This window comes from Mesoplodon mirus, assembly GCF_964341445.2.
Source record: "Mesoplodon mirus genome assembly, chromosome: 6".
NCBI classification, from domain to species: Eukaryota; Metazoa; Chordata; class Mammalia; order Artiodactyla; family Ziphiidae; genus Mesoplodon; species Mesoplodon mirus.
In genome coordinates this window covers 146,000,959-146,021,434 of record NC_138982.1, presented here as the reverse complement: position 1 = coordinate 146,021,434, position 20,476 = coordinate 146,000,959, and the positions used below count along the sequence as shown (strand labels likewise).

The following is a 20,476-nucleotide window of genomic DNA, read 5'->3' as shown; positions in this document are numbered from 1 at the left end:
CTGAACATAAGGTTTGGGGGAAAAGGTAAATTAAGTGTTTCTCTAGCAACTGAGGGTGTTGTGACATTCACTGGGAGGAAAAAGGGTAGAAAATGTAGGAAAATGAAGTGATTGGTTCCAAATGTTCAGTTTGGGCCGCCTGTGAAACGTCAGCCTGGAGAGGGAGGTGCAAAATGCTGCCTGTCAGGCCAGGGGCCCAGAGCACCGGGGGGAGCTGGAGGTGGAAAAGCAAAACCACCTGAGCATCCAAGCTGCGTGTCCAGAACGGACCTGCTGCTCCGGCCCTCCCACCACCAAAGCTGGCTCCCTGCAAGCTCTGCCCGGGCAAAGGCACCCCCCTCTCACCCTGCGCAGCCCCAAACGTGCCCGAGCTCTCCACCTGCCCTAATCCATCACCGCCCTCCGGGCAGGCCACCTCCCCGCCCCACCCACACTGGTTCTCCAGCCTGCACCATGGAAACTTCCACACCGCAACGCTGGGCGCATACCCCCGCCACAGTGGCTCACCCCCCTCCTCAGAACAGACCCCACTACCCGCGGTGGCTCACACACCCTCCGCCGGCCTCCTCTTCTGCACCCCAGACTCCCAGCAAAGCTCCCATGCCCACCTCCACTTTTCCAGCAAAGCTATGCTCTTTCGCCATCAACTAACAAAGAGAAGGTACTGGGACCACCCGGCGGTGAACAACACTTGCTCTGAAGAACTGAAGGGGCCTGACCCCCGCTCTCGCCCACCTCTGGGGGCTGCGGAGGAAACCCAGTCCTCCGGCCCCTCCCCTGCAGGAAACACAGCCCGGGGGGACACCTCCCAAATGCCGGACGAGTGTCCCCAGAGGCTCCCCTCGGCTCTCGTGACTGTCCTGGAACCGACCCTGGGTGGGTTTCGCCTCAGAAGCCGAGAGCGAGGCAGCAAGAAGGGCGCGAGGGTCGGCAGGTCCCCCGGGGGGGCTCGCAGAGGTACAAGGGGGGCTGCCTCGGGGGCTGCACGAGGACAGGGCCGGGGCCGCCGTCCCCAAGGCTGCCCCGCATCCAGGCTTCCCCCGCGGGAGACGGCAAAGCCCACGGGGGACAAGGGGGCCGCGTTCCTGCTCCCGTCACCCTGTGGGGAGAAGCCAGCTCGTCCCCGAGGAGGGAGGCGTGGGCAACAATGGTCTGCAGGGAGGGCGGCCCACCCCAGGGACTGCGCCCTCGGGTCGCTGTGCAGAAGGGGCTCGTCCCTGCCGAGGGCACCTGCACTTGCCCCCACCATGCTCGCCACCAGGTGGGTCAGTCTGTCTAATCTGAGATGAAAGATGAGTGCCCCGTCCTCTATTTCCCATAAAGTCGGCCCATCTATGGGGTGTGGGGCTCTCTCCTGGCCGGAACCTGTGCGGGGAAGTGATGGGTACAGACGACAGGAGCTCACGCTCTAAAGCCCCTGCCAGGCAGGCCCTGGCCTCCCCCGCACCGTCTCACCCCTCCTCGCAGAGCCTGATTCTGGGGAGGACGGTCTGTGCCGCGCGTGATACCCTCCCTGCCGGCGAGGTGGCGGCCAGGCCCCTGAAATGCTCCCCTGAAAGAGACCCCGTCCCCCTGCTTCCCCTCACAACCGCCGCCTCAAGGCCAAGGAGCCACACATGACGATGGAACAGCAGAGTGGCGAGACGGAAGGTGCCAGCCCCGACGGGAGGCCCAGGAGTCGGAAGCCACAGCAGCCAGGTGCCCTGCTACCTGCCGCCAAACCAGCCAGGAGCCAAACCCGGGCCCGGGGCCAGTGGCCTGCTGCACCCGTGGCCAGGACCGCCTCTGGCTTCCAGAAGCCCACATACCAGGGCAGGAGACAGACAGCACACGTGCACACAAACAGGGCACGTCGAGTGCTCACACACGGGGCACAGACAAGAATGGCATGGGGGAGGCCAGGGAGCGGCTAGGGGACGGCTGCACGGGGAGCAGTGGCAGCCCCGTGAACACCTGGGGAACAACTGTCGCCCACGGGAGGAACAGCAGACACTCAGGCCCTGGGGTGGGGCTGGTTTTGCCCAGAGCAGCGAACAGGGAAAATGGAGGGGAACAGGCCAGGGAGCAGGGCTGTGAACTCCTTCCTAAGGGAGCGCCCTTCCCCCGGTGTGATGGGAAGTCACAGGAAGGGGTCCAGCGGGGGTTCCTGACGGGAAGCGCCCCCAGAAAGATGCCTACAGGGACCAGATGAAGGGTGGGCTGCATGAGAGCCAAGCCTGACCCGGGAAAGTCGAGGAGGAACACCCGTGGCTCCGAGCAGGGCTCTAGCAGGAAGATGGAAACAGAGCTGGGAGGAGAGGCTGGCAGGCCTGGCTGAGGGCAGCAGGCCCGCGGGGAGCAGGGATGGGGCAGGGGGGGGCACTGGCACCCAGAGCAGGAGGGAGTGTGGCCTCAGGCTGAGGGCGAGCGGGAGGGGCAGGAGGGAAGCCAGGCTGGCACGGCCTGAGCAAGACAGGAACAGGATACTAGCCGCTGCCCTTGACAAAGACAGGTCACTGGGGGCTGGAAGAGCCACGTGGAGGGATGGCGGGCCTGCATGACCACAACAGACGAGGAGATGGTGACGGTGGAGCCGAGGCGGGAGGCGCGGAGTGCACAGAGAACCCGCCGGGCTGGCGCCTGAGGACCATGAGCTCACCTGTGCCCCAGACGGGAACAGGGCCCACCGAGGCAGACACGGGTGACCGGGGGCTGCTTCTCCGGGCAGAGGGGTTGTCCCGACTGGCGACCACACCAGCCCAGACAGCAGAGAGGGCACCTGGTGGTGGTGCTGCCAAAACATCCAAAGGACATTTTCCACCACATCCATATCAAAAGCACCCTAGGGAATGAATCCAAAACTTTCCAAATGTTACTTAAAGATTCCCCAACGTAAAGGTACTTTCGGACAACAATCAATAGCATTAGGTCCAAAGTGGGCTCACAGCACTCGGGAAGCCCTGCCCTCAATAAAAAGACAGGCAAGCAGCCTGACGTTAGCTGATCTTCTGGGTCTTTAATGAAACTCAAAATACACATTAAAGACTGTGCTTTAAACCCAGCTGTTCACAGAGCTGTGAAATCTACTTCTGGACGTTTCTGAACAAATAATTTGATTTATTCCATATCTGAAAAGAGCCTCACTTTTCATACACAAAATCACTAGAAACCCATCTTATCAAAGAGGACATTATACATAACATTAAAAACAAGAAACCACCTCTTAAAACGCTTTGAATAAGAAGGTTACAATCACCTAGGGCCATACAAATAATCAGATGACTCACAAGCGGAGAAGGCAACTAAATAAACCACCCTGAATATGAAACGCCTGAAGCAAGTCATTCGATTAGATTTTATTGAACCTCTTCTGAGCTTCCCATTTACGGGGGCACGAAGCCCAGCCCCAAGTTGCTTGGGTTGGGGGGGCGGGAGGGGGGACACGGAGGATGGGGGTTCTGGACTATGACTGAGAAATCCAGGAGGCCCACTGGCGGCGCCCGCACCCCCACCCCCCCAGCGCGGCCTGTGCCTCCCCAGGCCCTGGGCCCCGCAGCCTCCTCCCAGGAGAGGCTCCTCTCAGACACAGCTGTGCACCCACAGTGACAGACCGCAGCCCCAGTCGTGCACAGCAGAGCCTCACCGAGGCAGACGAGGTGGTTCCAGGGCCGCGGAGTCAGAGGACAGCGGCAGGGAGGCTCCGAGGGCGGCGCCCACAGGATCCCCGCTTCCGATGACCGATGATCGCCAGGGATGCCGGCGGGCACTTCTGGAAAGCGGCCAACGGGAGTGTAAGCTGAGCTGGGACAGCGGTGCCCAGGGCATGAGAGGGACCCCACGGCCCGGATCCAGTTCCGGAGCCGGCCGGGAAGCGCGAAGGAAGCCAGCATCCGGCAGCTACTCCACACCTTGGGGCCCAGTGCCTGCCAGCCGGGGTCCCGCCAGGCCCCTCCTGGCCGGAGTCACGTGCAGGCGGGTGTGACCCCACAGTGTGTCAGTGGCCAAGCTGCTTCCGTGCTCCCAAGACTCTGCTTATCTCAGAGCCTGGGTTTCCTGGTTTTCATTGTGCAGACTGTGTAAATGTGGGGGGGAGGGGATGACCTGAGACTCCCCAAAAGGGGTTCAACGGTCTAGTAACAGATTACCTTGCTGGCTCCAGAAAACAGGTTAAAGATTTCCTTGGCTTTAGAAATCCAGATGTGATACTAGTTTTGATATCTTTAGGACCCAGGATCTATCTTCAAGACAAAGAACTAAAAATACAAACGTGTGATGATGAATTACTCCTATTTTATAGGATTGAGAGACTTTACTTACTAAAAGTTTTAAAATAATTACTCAAGAGTTAGATTTAAGCCATTAAGAGCTTCCCTGATTTCCTCCACATCATCTGCTGTGTTTCTGTACAATCCCTAATTTGCTCATTACTTTAATATTTATAGAAAGATGTTTTGTCTTTCCTATTCTGTGATACTATCAGTATCAGTCTGACATACATTTAAGTACAAATAAATAAGACGTATCCATTTTTAAAAATCCAGTAGGAACACAACAATGGAAAATTACTTTGGACAAGGGTTCCCGAATTCTGATTCTAAGATTTAAAGGTAATCTATGAGGATTCAACCTTCACATTAAGTCTTGATCCCCATAATTGTTACTTTCAAAGACTAAATTCCAAGGTATAACTATACCCCCCCACCCAAATAGGTATTTATTCCCATGAAAAATGTTTTCTTTGACATCCATTTTTAAATCCCCCTCATAAGCCAGTTGCAACATGGTCAAAAGAGAAAGGAGGGGGCTTCCCTGGTGGCGCAGTGGTTGAGAGTCCGCCTGCCGATGCAGGAGACACAGGTTCGTGCCCCGGTCCGGGAAGATCCCACGTGCCGCGGAGCGGCTGGGCCCGTGAGCCATGGCCGCTGAGCCTGCGCGTCCGGAGCCTGTGCTCCGCAACGGGAGAGGCCACAGCAGTGAGAGGCCCGCGTACCGCAAAAAAAAAAAAAAAAAAAAAAAGAGAAAGGAGGGCCAGCCCAGTCAGCATTCCCGAGAGGTCACAAGTCACCCCACAGTTTCTATCCATCCTCAACGGGGACCCCAGAGGGTGAAGGTGTCAAGCGGGATGGGGCGAGGAACGAGAACGGGTGCTGGCTTTGGATCTCGACCGAGGGCCAGGCCACACCTTCTGCACCATCGGCCCCAGAAGCACAGTGACCCGTCCCTCCTTGGAAGGCTCTTCTCTGCGATGGCCGCTCGAGGGCCAGGAGCAAGACCCACCCATGCTGTGCTTTCACACCCTGACTGCTCCCCGCATCTCCAGAGGAAAGAGGGAAGTTGACCTCTGAGGTGTTCTAAGTTGCTTGAATAAATAAACTGGAACTATTTTTTCTTATCAAAATGAAATACTGACTTTTAAATTAAAAGCAAACTAATTTTGCAAAGGATTAAAAGGCAGAACTCCCGATCAGTGGGGCAGAACTACGGGCAGGTGGACTTCCCAGGCCCACCGGCCTGCACCCTGATTCCCCAGCCTGCCCTCCACGCCAGCTGCCCCGGACCGAGGTCCTCGAGCTCCTCCTCCCCAGGGAGGCCTGCCCCTCTCCCTGGACTGCAGCCCACAGGGGCACAGGGTCCCCCCCTCCTCCACCCCACATGGTGCCAAGGCACGCAGCCAACACGGGAGAGCACTCGGTGACCAGGCTCCCACCCCTCGGAGTGCCCAGCTGCCAGAAGCACAGCCCCCCACGCCCTAACGCCATCGGGAGCTAGAAGAGGCCATGCTGGTGGGGAGCAGACCTCGGACCCCCCAGAACTGCAGCGGAAGATGTCAGCTCGTCCCCGGCTCCTCCTCGGACGACAGGCCACACACCATGAAGAGTGTCACCTCACTAAACTTCTCCAGTTAGTCTAATGTCGCAGCCCTTTTAAAACACCGACCTTTCCTAATGTCAAAATCACCTTTGCCTTTATCATTGTGAAAATCTGGTAAAAGCAGAAATAATCATATAAGTAGTTAAGCTAAACGTCAACTAGCATCGAAGCAGGGAGTTTCAAAACTGAAGCAGTGGAAGAAATCAGATTAATTCAGGGTTGACTTAAGGTAACACCAGGGGCAAAGACAAGTAGATGCCCGAGCAAGGAGACAACGGGCAAGGATGCTAAGATTAGAAAGACCCACAACTTAAAGGTATATCAGAACCTGTGCTCCATGAGGGAAGAGACTGGGTTCTTCACCCACTGCTACACCTTTGGAATCCAGATGCCTGACACATAGCAGACGCTCAAAAACTGCCTGCTGAATGGCTGCACAAATCAATGAATGAAAAAAGCCTTAATTTATACCAAGGAAGATGAAAAGTGACATGATGGTAACGATGTTAGCGGCCCCTCAGATTTAAGGAAAGTTACTATCACAGAACCCCACTGTTTTCTAATGAAGTTAGTGCCACAACAGTAATCATGAGTCAGATGCTCCATTTTTCAGTAAAACTCACTGTGAGCTCGATATTTTACTATCTGTAAACAAGGTGGCCGAGGCTGTTCTCAGCGGGGAATGAGGTGCTATGAATGCACAGGACAGAACGCTAGGTCTCAAGACGGGGCGAGGACGCAGCGTGACCAGGCTCAGACCCCAGGGAGGTGCGGAGTTTTTGCAGGGGGGCAGGGGAAGCCACGGAGGACATCTGAGAGGGTCACGTGAGCCACACAGGCACGGCCATCACCAGGCTGCCCACCAGGCTCTCAGCAGCTGGGCCAGCTCCTACGACCTCAAGAGAGGCCTGTTACATCTCAGGAATTTTGTGGACCACCAGCCAACAGCTCATCAGTAGCTTGAAATAGGTAATGATGACAACATTTATGCCAAGGAAATTGGCAAATGCTACAAATCAGGGCTTTTTACAGTCCCCCCCGCCAAAGAAAAGCCATTTGTTAAGCATTTATCAGCACACCATTGCAGTAACGTATAGTACGTAAACTATGCCTCAAAAAAAGCACGTGGGATGAGGGGGAGAGGAGGGACTCATTCTAAAAAAGAGAAAATATTAAAATAAATAGCAAATTTAATTGTCAGTGTTAAAAGTAAAGTAAGGTATTTCCTGCAAATGAAGAATATTGAACATCAGGAAATCTATGGATGAAATTGACTATATTAACAGACAGGAGGGGAAACCATACAACCATCTCAACAGATGCAGAAAAAGCAACCAATAAAATTCTACTGCTGTAAATGATAAAGTTTATTTTTAATAAAACTCTCAGCAAAGTGGGACGGCGACTTGCTTAACAACGTGAAGGGCATGTACAAAGTGACTACAGTAAACATCCCCCTCAGTGAGGAAGCATGGGAGGCGTCCACAGTAAAGCCGGAGCCAGAGAAGCAACTGCTGGCCGCCACCACCGTCCCAATACCCCCCCACTCGGCCTGGCACCACGAGTTCCAGCCCATGAATAAGGGGAAGGTGCAAACATTAGAAAGGAAGAGGCATTGCTTGCACAACGCGATCCGCTCCCCAGGATGAGCTGGGGACACAATCCACATGCAGAACTTCACAGCCGGTACCCGACAATGACGAGCAAGAGGAAACGACGCCTTCTGAAGGAGGAATTTAGGCTAGGATACGAGTGGCATTTCTGGTCGCTGAGCAAAGGGCAGACCGTGCAATGACCGAGGCAACTGTCTAGCCAACAGGAAAAAATATTAGATCCTGGCCTCAAACTGTACAGAAACAGACTTCACACAGATTAATAGGCCAAATGTGGAAAACAGAATATAAAACTGCTGAAAGAAATTAAGGAGGAATGATTCCCAACATAGGAAAGGGTTCTTAGACAGGACTCAAGACCCAAGTCGTAAAGGAAAAGACTGATAAGTCTGAATATACAAAAATTTTAAATTTCTCTCTGGAAAAAAATAAGAACATCCAAAGACCAAGGACACCTAGGAAAGCCCCTGTAGCCATGTGCGAGGTGCCCAACCCGCGCCTCTGGTCACAGCACCTCTTCCCACCGGGTCCAGGAGATTCTGATGCCCCCTTTGGAAGGCCCGTGCCCCTCTGCGCCACGGGTACAGGACGCATGTCTCCAGAATGCTCCACACCTGGGCTCGAGGTGGCCAGAGTTCCCAGTAAGAAGGCAAGAGAGTGTTTCTCCCTGGGACGACGCTGAACCCTCCCTCCGAGGTAGAGTCGAGGAGAGCTCAGACGGCGGCGGCGGGAGTGGGGACAGTGGACAGCGGCGCAGAACTCCCACGCAGCCCCCACCCAGCTTCTCCTAAGGGTCACAGCCTACGGCATCACTGAACCATGATCAAAGTCAGGACAATACCACGAGCTCCACCACCGCCATCTCACCAGTTTTCCCACTGACATCCTCTCTGCCCCAGGACCCCCTCGAAAGCCCATACTGCATTTCGCTGGCGTGTCTCCTTAGGCCCCGCCAAGCCCATCTCTCGGGACGCGGACGGCGAAGAGCCCTGGCCAGATGTTTGCGGGACACCCTCTCCCGGGGTCTGCCTGCGCTTCCTCGTGCCTACACTGTGCCCATGCCCACGTGGGGGAGAAGCTATGACTGCGACCTGTCTTATCACATCGATCTCCTGGGTGAGGTGGTGTCTGCTGGCTTTCTCCACTCTAAAGTTACTACTTTTCCCTTTTCAATAAATAAGTAACTTGGGGAAGAGATAACTTTGAGACTAGAAAAATACCCTGTTTCTCCTCAAACGTTCATCCACTAATTTAGCGCCAGTCCTGGTCCCGCCGAAATTAACTATTGCCCTGGGGTCCGCCTCACGGTGATCGGCTATTTCCTCCTTCCTTCCCCGCTGATCAACTAGAATTCTTTGGCTCCCCGTCTCCCTGCTTACTGACTGTTCTTCATGTGTATCAGCAGAGTGATAGACGTTTACTTGATCCTACAGATTATAAGCCAACACCATCGTCACCCATGTCCTGGCTCAGAGCCACCGGCTCTGACCCTCTTGCCGGCCACGTGGCCCCGTCCTTTCTGAGCTCTTCCCTGTACCACGAGGGGGTCCAGTCGCATCTTCTTGGAGGATCCCTTCTTCTTTGCTCAAAGAAAGCACTTGGGTGTCCTCGGCGGGCTGGGTAAGGAGCTGTGCGGCCTGAGCACCAACATCTGTGTCTCTGCACCATCTGGCATATGGACAAATACTCAAAACTGCGGTGCACACTGACACCTGGCTCCAGCCCAGTGCCCGGGCTCCTCCGTCCCCTCCCCTCGACTGCAACTTCTTCCCACCACACACTCACTGTTCCATCCTTATGAACACGTCCGCACCACAACCTTACCCCCGGAGAAACAGACAGTTTCTGGGCAGTACTGTGTGCAGCCCTTTCTGTCTGTGGCTTTACAGAATCTAGAAAAGTACTGCTTTCCAACATCCAGCTGGTTCTTTTCTTCCCCACCCCACCCCTGCTGCAGCTCTGGTATTGTTTTGTCCTATGCTGAGCTTTGCTTCTGTCTGTGTCCCATTCTGGGTCCCCCCAATCCTGGTTGAGGTTCATGTATTTTGTTCTGGGGTCCACGGTTCCCAGAGTCGGGCTGTACTGAGACGTCCACTCAGAGAAGCCCCACGCCCACCTCTCCAGCCACCTGTGCCCCCCTCTCCTTTCCAGTGCCCCCCACTGCCCCTGCAGGGCCCAATCCCTTTCGTCCTTGATTTTCCTTCCTGTTTTCCTTCTGCACGGAGGCGCAGATACGCATGTTTTCTCATGTGAAGGCAGCTCACTCGACACCCTCTGGCACTCAGCCCTGCTCCCTTCCTGCATGTTCTGGAAATCGCCAGAGACCCACCCCTCCGCACGGTTCGTTGTGACGTGGTCACCCAGAGTCGATCCACCTGCCCCTGACTGGACAGTTAGGTCACTTCCATCTGTGTTTTCATCTCGTTGGAGGCGCGTCCTCAGGCTGAATCCCTAGGAGGGAACTGCAGGGGGCAAAGCACTGAGCACACGGAGTTTGCAGGCTGAGTGTGGTGTTTAACATGCCTAATAGTTCTCCGTTGACTTCCTCTGATGAGTGAAAGGAAAAACCAAATGCTGGGGAAGAGTCCCTCTGTCCTGCACTGACCACAGGGGGCGTCACCACAAGAAACCCTGGTCGCCTGTGCTGGACCTCAGGTCCACGGTATTTTATCCCGGAAGTAACAGGTCCACACTATTCAAGACATGCAGGGCACGTCACGGAGACAGACCTGAGAGCGTGCCCAGGGGTCCCACGAGCAGCTGTGCTGTCAGCGTCACACACGCCGTCATTCTAAGCCCCACTCCAAGCTCCTGTCCACACAGAGATGTGCTCGCTCACGCTCAGAGCAGCACTAGTCACAGGCACGGTCCAAACGCCCATCCCTGGTGAAGAGCTAAGAAAGGTGTGTGACCCCCACTCAACGGAGTCCTGGTCAGCAACTGAAAGGAACAAACAGATAGGGACAGAAGAGGATGATCACATCGCTCGGAGGTGCCACTAGGGGGTTGCAGACAGAAGGGGAACTTTAGGGGGCTCTGGGAGACAACAGTGAGTTAATGATCACTCAAGAAAGCAGGTTTGCTCAACCACAAAACCAGGTAACAGAAGCATGAGCCGTGCCTCAAAACAATAAAACAATGGTGGCACGAGACCCACATGCTGCCCAGTGAGCTCAGTAAGTTAATGGCCCCAGTAAGTTAATGACCCCTAAGACATGCTCTCTGCACACATAAAAAAAACAGTAATTTATGGAAAGGTGACATTTCAGACCCTCATTGTACTGAGACCTGAAATAATTTTTCCATTGCACCATGACAGTCCTGGCTCGACCATGTCGAGACAAGAAAACCCCCCAGTGCAACCTGGAGGAGGAGCTGATGATGGAAGCACGACGTCTCCTCAAGAAGGAGGAAGATGGTGGTCTTTTCCCCCTCCCACTTTTCCTTTGATTATAAAACTGTAGCCCACTAAGTTCTCGGGTCACGGCACCCTCACGCCCACCCGCCTGGAAGACTCACAAGTGTCCTTTTCTAATAAACCACTTCTTATCTATCACTTTGCCTCTTGCTGAATTCTTTCTGCGCTGAGACATAAAGAACTGAAGCTCCTCAGAGCCCCCCAAACACCACCCAGCGGTTTCATGACTACTGATCCATTGTACAGCATGGGCGAACCCCAAAAACATTATGTGAGGTGAAAGAAGCCTGACTCAAAAGACTGCATATTGCATGATTCCATTTACATGAAATGCCTAGAAAAGGCAACTTCAGAGAAACAGAAAGCAGATCCATGGCTGCCAGTGGCTGGAGGTGGGAATGGGAATTTACCACAAACACACACAAGGAGCATTTTGGGGTGATGGAAACATTTAAACCTGGACTGTGGTAACAGTTGCACAGCTTAGAAATTCATGAAAATCGCTGGCTTCTCTACTTACTGAGGGTGAATCTCATGGTAGCTTCTCAAGCAAGAGAAAACAAAGCTTCCCCCAGTGCCTGTCCCAGCTGTTCTCGCTGCCCACATCTTCCCGAGCACTCAAAGACGGACGCTCAGACCGCAGGGTGACCGTCCGCACCATCTGTATAGTCTCTTTCCACCACCAGTGAGGCTGGGCAGGCACCTGGGCTGGGGGGTCTCCCTGTGAAAAGCACACGCCTGCCGTGGACAGGGCCGCGGGCACGTAGCACGGCTCCCTCGCAGCAGAGCTCTGCCCCACGAATCCAAATCCAGCACACCTTTCCCGGGCTACGGCGTGGCTCCAAGTCTTGGCTAACCATAGGGAAAGCCCTCCCGTTCCTATAGCAAGGCTTCCGGTGAGAAACGCTGAAATTCATCAAGTTCGGCTCCTTCCTACCTGTGCCGCGCACGCCCAGGGCAGGTCGCTCAGGAAGAACGTAAGGGGCTTGGGCTGGTTTACACAATACCTGCTCTTCCTTTGGAAATATCATCAATACCCCCGGTTTCATTAGAGGATAAAATTAAAGAATAGAAAGCGTCACTGTGCAATGATCAAACACGTCTCTCATTCATGTGCACGTGGGTGAAAACCATCTACTACGGGACACAATAAAATACAAAGAGGAAAAAACCCCAGAGTAGGCGTCAGAAGTTGTAGATTTAAGCCTGGTCTGCATGTGGCTGACACTGGACCACGTATTCAGAAGGACCACAGCCAGCAGTCCTGACACAGAAGTGGTCATCTTATCACCTCTAAAACCAGCTGACACTTGATGGAAAAGGTTTTTTTCCATAGGATTTCATTGATGGTCAAATCTAAGTTGAACTCTGTGGCCCTAAATTCTCGCAGCTCTGACATCCTACAATTCATTCCTACAAACTCCACGTCTTCCTGGATGAGGGTTTCATCCCCCGAACCAGTTTCTACCTGCAGCAAGTGAGTCTCCACTGTTTACTGCTTGTGCGGCTACTTCCCTGGAACTGTTAATTTAAAAAATCGCTACATGAGGATCTTTAAACGTTTAGATAGCTTTTTAATGAAAATGAAGTTTTAATATATTAAGGAAGAAAGGATAATCCTCTAAAGTATCCTGAGCAGGTGCCAGGATGGCGCTGAGAAAAGGGGAGCTGGGCATCGGCAGGCGACAGCGGCCCACCGGGAACTGCGAGCCGTGCCGTCTCTCGGCCTCACGCGGGTGATGAGAAGCTGCCTTACGTCCTTGAGCAAAGTCCTTCCTCAAGGAGATCACTCACCCTAAGCGAGGGAACACTTGGTGCGGCAGGGAACTTGGGCTGTTGGCAACCAGAGCGAGAAAAGAAACTGGACTTGTGAGCACGGCCCGTGGGAAGAGGCGCGAACACAAAGCAACCCTGAACCGTACTCTCCAACCTGCCCAATGCATGTGTTAATGCCCTCAGTTTCTAACGCTTCCCGGGTACAAGAGGGCTGATGAAATATTACTTACTACTGCGTTACCTTTACTCATTTCTGACGAGCTCGAGACCTGCAAACCTGAAAAACCAATCCTCGCCCAATTTAATTCAACATTTAACACAGTCTCATCCCCTAAGAGTAAGAAACCAGAGAAAGGGATCAGTCGGGCTCCCCGGGGTCTGGTGTTTTCTCACTAAGCCAGAGCCCATTACTCTACCCCCTGGCCCCTCCTGCTGGCTCACCTTGCTCCCCTCTTCCGGGAAAGCTGCGGGTCCAGAGGGAGGTGACAGGATACCTTGCGCCGAGGCCAGCCTCTTGTGCACCCAAAGCCGCCGCAGTGACCGGCACCGCGTGCTTTTCACACAGGGCTGCTTGGAGGTTAAATATTTGTTGACATCTGACTGAATGACCCTCGAGGTACTTAGAATTTGTTTTTCGACTCCTATGTACAACAGTCCTCTAGAAATGGAGTGACCTTGGACATCACCAACTAGACCACCCCCTGCACACTCAAGGAACCTGCAGCAGACAGCCCACCAGGTCAGAGCTGGGCTGGGACGAAGGGTCCAGTGCCCCAATTTCCAGTCAACTCTTCTGTTGGCTCCCCTACCAAACAGCTGTGAAGCTACGTTCCTTCCAATTTTTAAATCCTTTGAGCCTCCGTGGTGAATTAAGTATTTTTTATTTTATTTGGCTGCTTTTCTGAAACCTTCTGGAATTATTCAAAGTATTCTCACTTTCACCAAAATGTAGTTATGAATATTAATTCTCTACAACAGGTACTGTTATTTCTTGAGACAATGCATTTCAATTACATGTCACCTAAAAGCAGTTAACAGAACAGAGCTATTTTTTTTTAACTTGAGGACTCTCTGTTTTCAACAGATTAATTTGCTATACTGCATTTTATAGTTTTAGAACAATTTTGAATGTTTTGTAAATGTTCCTGTTCTACAAAGAAAAGCACAGAAATCTGGAGATGACACAGACATATGGGGCATAAATATATGACTGATGCACCAAGTACAATAGGAGTGGGGGGAGGGGTGCAGTATGCTCAGGCAGAAAAAACACATTTTCAGAGGCAAGCAGCCTCAGTTCAGATTCTACTACCTACATTAAAAGTAAGAAAAAATTATTCATTCATTCAACAAACAGTGGTAAGTGCCTTCTATCTGCCAGTCGTTGTTCTGGGCCCGGAGGATAAAGACAGAACAAGACCCCTGCCTTCCTGAGGCTTCCACTCTGGCAGGCAGGCTGACGAAAGGGAGGGAGTGGTGGATACAGAGGGCAGATGAACAGAATGGACAACAGGGCACCCAGTGGGGGGGAGGTGAGGGTATGGAGGAGTGAAACCCGCCAGAAAGCCGGAGGCGAGGCCCCCAAGGCTGGGGGGTGCTGCCAGAGGGGCGGCGGGAGAGGACAGCTCTGAGATGAGGGCAGGTGCAGGGCTCTGATCCAGCCTCCAGTTAAGGCCTGGGTCTGGACAGACAGCAGAGGAGGAGGCTGTGGGGCAGGGGCTCAGGTGAGCCAGGTAAGAGGGGATGAGGATGGCTCCACGAGGCGGAGCCCTAAGATTATCATCGGGAGTGAACTAGATCGAACGGATTCCACCGTGGCTGACACGTAGGGAGAGCTTGATAAAAGTCAGCTAAATACCATCCCACTTTCCCAGGAAGTTACTGAACCTCTCCTGTCAGTTCCTGATCTGAAAAACAGGCACAATGCAACGTCTATCGTGAGGGCTGCGAGCAATGACGGATGGAAGCGAAGTCCTACCCAACAGAAGTTAAGCACACGTGTGCCAGCGTTTCACAAACAATACATGATGTGTCTGACAGACCACACATACGTATATATCAAAATAAATACTCTGCACACCACACGCCAGGGGATAAGAATCCCCACCTCAGATCCCTCTGGTCTCAGCATCCACAGCTCGAAGAGCCCTTCTTAACCCTCCAGGCACCCCCCACTCCTGGACCCCACCCGTCAGCCGACACCTCTGCTGTCTCCTCCCAGCCGCCCTGCACAGCTCCGACCAGGCCTCTGTCCTCCGCCAGGGCCTCCCATCTCACTCCGGGGCCCCTCATCCCCTCGCTGCCAGCCCTTCCTGGGCCCAGGAGAGCCCACACAGCTGGCATCCCCACGGATGCCCCGACAGAGGCCACTCCAATAAGCGGCCTCCACGTTGGCTCAGTAAGTGGGCGCCCCGCCTGGCCGGGCCGCCCTGAGGGAAGGCTGGCTCCCCGGGGCAGAGACCTCTCCCGCCTCCCGCATCTGGCCGGGGAAGGCCCTCAGCCAAACCTGTCCACATCCACGCGGGGCAGGGGGACGTGATCAGGCAGAGCAGTGGGAACCAGCTCCCCCCAGCCCACCGCGGCTGGAGCGCAAGGGGTCGGGGGCCTCGTGCGCTGCATCCTGCTGACGCCACTAGAGAAGGCTGAGGGTTCGAAACTCCAAACCCGAAAAAAAAAAACAAATAACCACAAGCAGTACACACTGACATGCAGGGAAGATGTTTTACCGTTTTACCAGGCAACTAGAAGCCAGTGCCGCTGCCCCAGTGCGGCTTAAGCCTACAGGGGCCCAAAGCAACACCACCCACCTCCCAGGAGGTGGGGGCAGCCGTCCTGGATGCAAAACTGGCATTTCCCTCCAGAGCTTTAAGACAAATGAAGCACGAATCAGGAGCCAAGCCTGCTCAGTCCTCTGAGTAGTACTAAAGTTGGTGAATAAAGGTGCCAACTTCTAGTGAAGCTGATGATACTTCTAGAGACGGGTGAGTTTTTTTTAATAAAGAAAAACACTATTTCCACATGCATCTTTCTGTAAGGATGCCCCAAGGCGCGTTTAGCACCAGAAGCTAATAAGAAACTAGATCCTAAGTCCTACAGCACAATTGCCAAGTTTCCTGGACTGAGCACAAAATTATATTTTATTTCATGTGCTCCTTTCAAAGGGGCAGCACGTCTCTTAGGAACACTTTCGAAGTGCATCATCCCATGCACAGAAGTCCTGCCTTTCTCCTCCCTCCGGCCACCCCCTCTCACCGTCCCAAGGACTGTGCCCCTACAACCGTCCCTTCCCAGCGCACTAGAAATCTGTCCTCCACTGGATCATCCCTGTCAGCCCAAAACACATGACAATCACTCTCATTTAAAAATCAAAAATAAAAACTCCCTCGAGTCCACAACCCTCCGGCTTCTGTCCCGTTACCCTGTCCTCCTCCAGAGGATTCTCCACAGTCGATGCTCTCCACCCCTCCCTCCGCCCAGCCCTCCCCACCGCAAGGCCACCCGCCTCTTATCAAATCCAGGACCCTCCCCCTCTTGTGGACCCCTTGCCCAAAGCCCCCAGGCTCAGTCTGCACCCTCCTGCTCTTCTGTGTGGACACCCACAGCCCAGCCTACGGTTTCAAACATCAGCAGTACACAGTTGACCCCCAATTTTACATATCTGGCCCCAACCTCTTCTTGAGCCAAAGTAAGTAAGTACTATTTTAGGCCCTTTACATTAGCTCAGCTGTCGACCCACTGACCCCAGAAGACCAGGTGCTGCTCTTCCTCCTAGTTTACGGGAGAGAAAACTGAAGCACAGGAGGATCAAAGCGCGCGAGCTCACACATCTGGTGCGCACGGGACAGAGACCCACCCGTGGGCCCACCTCCCCACCTCACAGCCTCGCCAGCCTGCTCCTGAGCCAACGACCTGGGGGTCGCTCTGGGCTGTTCCATCTTGCAGAGACTACTGGCAATCCCGATGGGCCGCCTGCAAAACACACCACAGTGCCTCAGTTCTAAGACCCGCGTTTTCCCACATCTTCACGACTCTGAAATCGGGCAGGAACTCTGAGTAGTCACTCAAACTCAGCCGTCCCTCTAGGAGGCATGACTGACAGGGCAACGTGACCCATCAACAGGTCAGTCCACAAATCCTTTAAGGACCGGAAACCTCTCCTTAACACCTGCCGGTAGGATCAAGAAAGCGTCCAAACTCGCGGATCGTGTGTCCGCAGCTTGGACGCGTCCCAGAGACAGCAGTGGTGCAGTCGTGAGAAATGCCACCTCGGCAAGGGACGGTGCCAGCACAGCGGACCATGCCGTGGGGCTGATTTGGAGGAACCAAATTCTAAAGGTGAAGACATTTTATAATTACTTTATTTCACTCACATTTTCCTTTTTCATGAAAGCACAAGACTGGCATGATGTTAAAGTCTAGGCTTCAAGTCTAAGAGCTCTTTCAATAAAGGACACCTAAGTGAGAGGAAAGCATTGTGTCACAGGCAAACTGGCAACGTATTCCTGTTAACAGTACAGAAACTAATGCCGCAGCTTACAAACGAAGCCGGATCTGATCTCCCCACCCCTGCCCTGGTGCCAGGCCTCAGCGGCTCACCGTGGGCCCCTGATGCTCCCCTCCTGCCCAGGGCAGGGGATGGGGAGGGTCCCTGCGGCACGGACACTCAGGGAAGTTCTCCCCCTGCCACTTACCTGTGGCCTCTCTGCACCTAGCTTTACCCACATATAAGGCAGGAGACTAAGCGTCATGGCTGCCTTATAGACAATCATGAGATTTTAATTAATACATGTGAAGCGCTTAAATGGCCTGGCACACCACAAGCGCCCGATAACAGCAGCTGCGTAACAGCTGGAGTGATTCTTTTCAAAGAGGAATCAGATCATGTCATTCTGTTGTCCAAAACTCCAAAGTCAACCAGGAGGGCAGGCAGGCAGGCAGGCAGCCCCCGTAAGGCTGAGATCTCCATCTAAATTCCATACCCCAGCAGGGTGCTCCCAGGAGCTGCAGCCCTCCAGCCTCTGGGCTCACTCCCTGCCACCCTCCCTCCCACCCCTAGGCCACACTGGGCTCTGGGCTATTATCAGCCCAGGACAGGAAGCTTGGACCCTGGGCCTGAGGCTGTGACTCCAGAGTTCCCTGTGCCAGCACCCAGCCAGGTGGCACCCAGCTCCCTCAGACCTCCTGACCTGCTAGATTGATTTGCCCCTCTTGGGACTTAGGACTTTTTTTTTTAGTTTTTATTTTATATTGGAGTATAGTTGAGTACAGCAAAGTGATTCATTCATACATATACATACATCTATTCTTTTTTAGATTCTTTTCCCATACAGGTTATTGCAGATTATTGAGTAGAGTTCCCTGTGCTATACAGTAGGTCCTTGTTGGTTATCTATTTTATGCATAGTAGTGTGTATACATTAACCCCCAAATCCTAATTCATCCCTCCCCCCAACCTTTCCCCTTCGGCATCCATAAGTTTGTTTTCTATGTCTATGGGTCTATTTCTGATTTGGAAATAAGCTCATTTGTATCTCTTTTTTTTTTAGATTCCACATACAAGCAATATCATGATATTTGTCTTTCTTTGACTTCACTTAGTGTGATAACCTCTAGGTCCATCCATGTTGCTGCAAATGGCATTATTTCATTCTTTTTATGGCTGAGTCGTATTCCATTGTGTATATGTACCACATCTACTTTATCCGTTCATCTGTCGATGGACATTGGGCTACATGTATCTTTTCAAATTATGGTTTTCTCTGGCCAGCACTTAGGACTTTAGCTGGGGCTTATGATCCTCATCTCCCCCATAATGCAAACCCCCAGAGGGGAGGAACTACCCTTGCTGTGTTCACTCCCGTCTCCAGCACCTGGAACAGGACCTGGCACATGGTAAATACCAATACCTGTGGGGCGACCACATGAGTGAAACAAGTCTGCCCCCGATGTAAGCAGTGTCACTGCGCTTCCCGTAAAAATACCAGGCCCCTCCGAGCTACTTCCCCCCACTCTCTGCCCCGTCTTCACATGTTAAATCCACCACAAAGACAAACTGAAAACCAAAGTCGTTTTTGGGCACGCTCCTAGAACACGGTACACACATACAGGAGGAGGGCAGCCGGCAGTACTAATGAGACCACCAAAACAATGTGATAATTTGGTACTAATGGCCTGGGACCAACTCAAGCACAGCAGCAAGGCCAGGTGAATACCTCGGTCCACACTCCAAACAAAGCGTAACTCCAAAGAAAGGCACTCGAGGAACAAGGACATCGTAATGACTTTAACGTACAATTTTTAAACGGAAGTCTCACTGTTTGCCTTTCCTACCTCACATATTATGAACATACTTTCTAAAAGTTGTTTTTTGTTTTGTTTTGTTTTGTTTTTAAACAGCAGCATTTCTATCACACCAAACTGTAGGTTTGGAAATCTGTGGTTTAGAAAATTGACACAAAAAGATCAAGTTTTCCAATAAAACTGGACCTCTCTAAGCTCTTCAGTTTCATGCTAAGATTGACTTTTTTTTTTTTTTTTTTTTTTTGGCGCACCACGCAGCTTATAGGATCTTAGTTCCCGAACCAGGGATCGAGCCCAGGGCCCCGGTAGTGAAAGCAGCAAGTCCCAACCACTGGACCACCAGGGAATTCCCCTGACAATTTTTCTTAAACAAGTTTTTTATAGGCTGGTAAATGTATAACTTCACCTATTAATCTCCAAAATGTACTTTCTAACTATCTCCAACCTATTTAAATAAATTCTTTGGTACTAAGTACTTACATAGCTCATCAGAGCATTCAAGAGAATAAAATCCAGCACTTAAATAAAGCTTACAGCTAATGAATTTTGATGATTAATAAAAAATGATTAGTGGGTTTTGCTTGCACCCATGTATAAAAAAATATTCACTGCAGCACTGTTTCTTATAGCAAATATTAAAAACTATATTAAAACATATATATAACAGTGTATATATTTTGACTACTGCTGGGACAATACATAGTCAACTGGACACAGCAGTTACAGGGAACTGATCAGCTAGGGATGGAGTGAAACGAGGTTTTCTTATGTGTTTGTACCTTTTGAGTGTACAGTGTGCACGCTTATACTTTCAAATCTATCAATAAAAATTTCAGTGGTATACATTTTTAAATTTTACAACTGAAAGTATCAATTTTATTTTTTAAATGTAATGCTATAACAGTGTTTAATAAAACAAACTGCCAGCTTTTGAACTTTTTTGAACTCTGCCTAATTTGTTCAGCACTGTATCCCAGGAGCCAAAAACAGGGAGGGCCCAGCACAGCACGACATGGATTAAGTACTTGCCAAATGAGTTAGTTTGCTTTGTTCATTCACCAGACAAATATAAATTAAAAAAATTTTCTTATTCCAATCTAAAGGCAGTTGAAATGCTTTTAAGACACGTAAATTCACAGAGGACTAAAGGAGCCTACAAGCCAAGAAGGTTTTTGTGGAAGCTGCTATTCGCTAATTATCCTTTCTTCACCTCCCAGGACTGACCTCATGAGCACGCTGCATCTCGAGATACGTGTGTCATCAATTTCTCAGAGCTGGACCAATTTTCTTTCCACCACTGCCCCCTGCAGAAAGGCCTCTTTTTTTCCCCCTTCCAACTACAGCTTCAAATTTTGGCCTCTTTTTTCCCCCCTTCCAACTACAGCTTCAAATTTTGTTGAACGTGTAGCTGGATATATTCAGTCCCAGGAGCCTTCAGACATCAAACAGGGCACTGCTCACAAGACAATGCTTTCCTTGCAGAGCCCGAGTGAGTCCCTGCCTTCACCTGGGCAGGGCA

The 20,476-nt window shown here is 52.1% G+C and overlaps 1 protein-coding gene across 10 annotated transcripts in view; it reads right to left on the bottom strand.

Moving 5' to 3' along the window:
- ADARB1 (adenosine deaminase RNA specific B1) overlaps nucleotides 1-20,476 on the bottom strand; it is a 115,353-nt gene that overhangs the window by 93,249 nt on the left and 1,628 nt on the right. The window contains exon 2 of one of the 10 annotated variants that reach the window (XM_082624602.1): nucleotides 17,028-17,111. The exons of the other annotated variants lie outside the window; for them this stretch is intronic. The gene's annotated coding sequence lies outside the window, so the exon portion shown is untranslated. The remainder of the gene's footprint in view (nucleotides 1-17,027; nucleotides 17,112-20,476) is intronic. 10 annotated transcript variants of the gene reach the window in all.